We start from the raw sequence: 6,000 nt of genomic DNA on the forward strand, positions 1-6,000 counted from the left end.
TCAAGGCTTGAGACCACCTGATGGGTGGGTCTGGGGAGTTAGGACAACTGGGTTATGATCCTGTGCTTCATTCTGCTCATCTGTGAAATGTGTGTCAAGATATCTCCCCAACCAACCACATGGGTCTCCTCTGTGGATAAAAAGACAATAGGTGTTAGAAGCCTTCAGGTCTTCCTGATTCTTAAATTCAGCATATATCATCCAGTCCTTTGCTTTCATCAATAGCAGTCCCAAAAGCCCATTAGGGCAGATGGGGAGAGTTCTGAACAATGAAAGGCTTGGGGACTTCACGGTTGGCAATTTTTTTCATCTCCAAAATGAAGTAAATATAGAGGCATAATAGGTTATAAACAATATCATAAGGGGTCCAACTATAGGCAGGCTCCGTATTATATCCATGTCTATAGATCAGCCACTACAATTCCCCCTCGCCTCCTCTTCCCCTTCTAAATAGTAAAGCTAATACCAGATAAACCAACAACATGTTGTTGCCATTGCTAGTGATTCTGACTAGGCTTTACCCAGCCTTGATCAAAAGTTATGCCAGTGTAGAGTCAGATACCATGGTACCTGGGTATGGATAAAAGTAGACACAGGACAGCATCTCCCTGAGGTAACAACCTGACCTCAGTGTTGTTGGCTTTGCTGACCCTTCCTAGGTTCCTTCTGTTGCTTTACTTTGAATCATCCACCCAGATGTTTCTGTAGACAATGCTTCCAAATTGCTTTCTTCATGCCTCGTTGATAATGAACTTAATTATTAGTAATTCATCCCTGTGGTTTAATAACTAGAGTAAAAATGACACCACCCAGGTATTGGAGGATGAGACCATATTGGTATTGCATATGCCAGGTTACTCTCCTGATGGAATCCACTTGGTATGAGGGGAGAGGGAAGGGAGGGAGGAAGAGCCCAATTATAAGGAAGAAGCTCTGTACATCATAGCTGGGAGCACTGAGGCAAGAGTGACCCTAGGTAGAATCAAGAGCTGAAGCTGCCCTGGAATCCTGAAGGAGTGGTCAAGATCAGTCAGCACATGACCACACCATTCAGGAGTGTGGGTGTGGAGCTTCACCACCAACACCCCCAAACTAAACAATGCACCTTCTGAGATGAACAAAGTAAAGGCAATGCTAAATACTATGAGAAAATACCTTGGACTGAAAAATGCCCACCAGATAAATCAAAGGAAGAGAAAGTCCCTATAAAAATTCCAAGTAAAGCTTTAGAGAAAAAAAAATCCTAGCCAAAAGGAATGTAAGAGTACAGATGGTGGAAATCTTCACATGAGAACTGAATGTCCTGAAAACTAGAATGAGTCAAAGAGAAAACAATGATTCAATGAGACAATAAGAGGTATTAAAACAAAATTTTTAAAAAATTTTAAATGGAAGAATATATAAGAAATATAATATCAGAAACCACTGACCTGGAAAATAGGTCAAAGAGAATCTAAGATAAACCAAGATTTTAAAAGATAAACTAAGATTAAAGATAAATCTAAGAATTATCAGACTATCTGAAAATCATGCCAAAAAAGCTTGATATTATATTGAAAGTCATTTTTAAATGAAAACCATCTCAAGCTCCTAGAATCAGAGGGTAAAATGAAAATAGAAAGAATGTAATGGTCATCTACTGAAATAAACCCCAAAATGAACATTTCTACTAAGGGCATAGCCAAAACCCAAATCTTCCAGGTCAACAAAAAAAAATAAGAATTCAAAAATAAAGCATATCAAGTACCAAGGGGCCACAATAAGGTGCATTGGAATATGATCATCCAAAAAGCTGACAACCAAGAATAACCTATCCAGCAAAACTAATTAAAATCTTATAGGGAGAAAATGGGCCTTTGATAAAATAGATTTCCAAGTATTCCTGATAGAAAGGCCAGAATTGAGTGGACATTTTGAAATGCAAACATAAGAACCCAGAAAAATATATAAAGGTACCAACATTAATTCAATTTGAAGGGTATACATTGGGATGATTTGTCTTTATGCTAATAAATAAGAAACAAACATCAGCTCAGAACCTTAATATCTTTAAGGGTCTTAGAAAAAGGTAATTAGAACAGAGAGCTTATGGGTGATTTCATTATGCTTGGATGACATCAGAAGACAAATGGGAAGAATATGGAATTATAATAGGAAAGAAAGGTGGAGGATGATGTGGGAGATCACTATCACATAACAGAGATAAATAAAATGAAGAATATTTAATCATGAAGGAAGGTGGTAGAGCAGGTAGCCCATAAATCTCATTATCATCTGAATCAGAAAAAAGAAGATTGAACACAATTACAAACACCCATACAGATACATATACAAACATACATATGACTATCTTGGTATATAAATACATTAAATTCATAAGGGAAATAGGATGGGACAGAGACAAGGAATGGTTAAAAAGGGGTTTAAGATAGAGGACAGGATAGGTAAGGTAATAAGCAAAACAAGTCAAATCTTGCAGAAACGTAAAGGTGGAATTAAAAGAGATTATAAATAGGGGGAAAAGCATAAGATAACATAATAGAGGGGAATTAACAATCAATTGTAACAGTGAATGGAATAAACTTACCCATAAAGTGGAAGAGGACATCAAAATGGATTAGAAAACAGAATCCAACCATCTGTTGTTAATAGGAAATATACATAAAATATAAGATTAACATAGCATTCAAATAGTAAAACTGTAATAGTGAAGGACTTCAATGTGCCCTCTTTCAAACATAGATAAATCTAATCAAAAAGTAAAAAAGAAAGATGTTAAGAACCTGAATAGAACTTTAGAAAAATGAAGATGATAGGTTTCTGGTGACTACTGAATGTTGAAAGGAATTTACATGCCTCTCAGTTGGCATCTTTTCAAAAACTGACCATGTATTAGAGCATAAAGAACTCACCAAAATATGTAGAGAAACATAAATGCCAAACATATTGATCAAAATCAATAAAACTGTATTCAACAGAGTGCCCTTAAAGAACACATTTTAAAGTGATTGGAGTCTAAATAACATAATCTAAGGAACTAGAGGTGGGGGGGAAGAATAGACAACTTCATCTCAAAAAATGACAATAATGAATTAATACCACAAAACTTACAGGATGCAGCAAAAGCAGTTGTTAGAGGAAAATTCATATCATTTTCATCAACAAAAGAGAAAAAATTTAAAATCAATGAACTGTTTACACTACTGAAAAAAAACTTGAATTGTTGCTTGAAAACTAAGCAACAAAGTAAAAATTATGAAATTTAAGAAGAGATTAATAAAATTGAAATAAAAACACTGAATTGATAAACAAAAGTAGGAGCTAGTGGGGATTTTTTTTTAGTAAATAGGTAAGCTGATTTTCAAGAGGAGAGAGGAACACCAAATTGTTCATATCAAAAATAAAAAAGGAGAATTCCCAATTGAACAGAAAATAAAGGAAACTGTCAGAAATTGTTTGCCCAATGATATGCTGACAAAACTAACAACTTAGAGGAAATGAATGAATATTTACAAAACATAAAATGCTCATACTTGCAAAAAGAAAAAAATACACTATTTAAATAATCTGAAATCAGTAAAAGAAATGGAGCAAGCCATAAAGTAACTCCCAAAAAATAAAACTTCATGTTCAGATGGATTTATAAGTGAATTCTATTAAACATTCAAAGAACAATCAATTCTACTACTATATAAAGTGTTTGCAATAAAGGGGAAAGAAGGCATTTTTCCAATCACTTTCTATGATACAAATATGGTCTTGATACCAAAAATAGGGAAAGACAAAATAGAGAAAGAAATTTATAGATCAATATCCCAAATAAACATTGATGCAAAAATTTTAACTAAAATATTAGTAAGATAGCTGTAATTATATATTAGAAGCATTATACACTATGACCAGATTGGATTTATACCAGGAATGTAGGGATGGTTTGACATAGGGAGATTATAAATATAATAAATCATGTTAATAATATAAATACCACACGACTTTCTCCATCAATACTGAAAAAATCTTTTGATGAAATACAATCGGTACCCATTTCTGTTGAAACTCTAGAAAACATGGGAATAAATGGTCCTTTCTCTAATATAGCAAATATTATGTACCTAAAACCAAAAACAAATTATTATATGTAACAAGAACAAGAGTAAAATAAGGCTGTTAGTTATTCCCAATACTATTTAATGTAGTCCTAGAAATAATTAATAGGTAGTATTTATATAGCATTTTAAGGTTTGCAAAGCACTTGATGAATACTACCTCATTTTATCTTCACAATAATGCTAAGAGAAAGGTACTATTATTATCCCTATTTGACATATGAGGAAACTTAGACAGGCCATACTTAAATGACTTATGTAGGGTCACATACCTAATAAGAGTTTAAGGGAGGATTTGAACTCAGATCTTCCTGACTCTAGGCTACCACTCTATCTACTCTGCCACCTAACTGTCCACAGAAATAGTAGTACTGGTTATAAACAATAAGACAATAAAGACAAATAGACCAAATAAGTATAGGGAAACAAGAAAAAAAACTATTGTTTTTTGTGGATGACACGAAGGTTTACTTTGAAAACCGTATAAAGCCAACCAAAACATTAATAAAACAATTAATAAGTTCAGCAGAGTTGCAGGATATAAACTAAATCCACATAAATCATCAGTATTCCCATATATTGCCAACAAAATCCTCAGAAGACTTAGAAAGAGAAATTTAATTCAAAATAACTACAAAAAGCATAAAATATTTAAGAGTTTACCAGCTTGGTGGTACAGTGGATCAAGTGGCAGACCTGAAATCAAGAAGTCTTAAATTCAGATCTGGCCTTAGATACTCACTAGCTGTGTGACCCTGGGCAAGACACTTAATCTCTAACTCAGTTTCCTCAGTTGTTGTGATGATCAGGTGAAATGATAATTGTAAAGCGCTTAGCACAATGTCCAGTGTGTAGTAAGTGCTACATAAATGTTAGCTATTATTATTGTTGTTATCATCAAGAGATGTGCAGGAACTAACTGTATGAATGCAACTATAAATTACTCTTTGCAGAAATAAAAATAGACCGACATAACTGGAGAAATATTATCATGAACAGTTTGAACAATTATAAAAAAATGACAATGCTACCTTAATTAATTTTCTTATTCGGCATCACAGCAATCATATTATCAAAGTGCTATTTTGTAGAGTTAGGAAAAAATTCATCTTGGAGAACAAAAGAATCTCGAGGCTAATAATGAAAAAAAGTAAGCGGGAAGGAAAGAGTCTCTTAGGACCAGATTTATAATTATACTATAAAACAGCAATAATTAAAATTATTTGATAATGGTTTAAAAAAAACAAATAAATTAATCCTTGGAATAGATTAGGAATACCATATGCAGAAGCAAGGGCAGCTAGGCGGTGCTATGGATAGAGTTCTGGGTCTAGAGTCAGGAAGACTCATTTTCCTGAGTTCAAATCTGGCCTCAGACACTTCCTAGCTGTGTGACCCCAAGCAAGTCACTTTACCAAGTTTGCCTCAATTTCCTCATCTGTAAAATGAGCCGGAGAAGGAAATGGCAAACCACTCCAGTATCTTTGCCGAGAAAACCCCAAATGGGGTCACAGCTCAATAAAACAATTTAATGAGAACAACAACATCCAGCCCCAGCACATTCTTTGACTTGGGTTATCCCTACTACAAACACTCTGTGACTGCCTGAGTAAAAAAAAAGAAAAATTTAAATTTAAAAAAAAAAGAGAAGAAAGGAAAAATTATATAGTCTTTGCCCTCAAGGAACTTACTATCTTTCTGAGGGAAAGGGGGAAATAAGACATCTACAGAAATAAATTTGATTCATGGTAGAATGTGATGAGGGGAAAGGAGGAAGTCTAAACAAAGTATTCTAATAAATATAAGGAGGGAGAGAATTAGGCAACAGTACAAGCTTTCAAAGGAACCTTATTTGTCCTTGAACACTTGGTTTCTGCTTCCATTAGGTATTAAG

The sequence above is a fragment of the Trichosurus vulpecula genome, chromosome 2, assembly GCF_011100635.1.
Source record: "Trichosurus vulpecula isolate mTriVul1 chromosome 2, mTriVul1.pri, whole genome shotgun sequence".
Lineage (NCBI taxonomy): Eukaryota > Metazoa > Chordata > Mammalia > Diprotodontia > Phalangeridae > Trichosurus > Trichosurus vulpecula.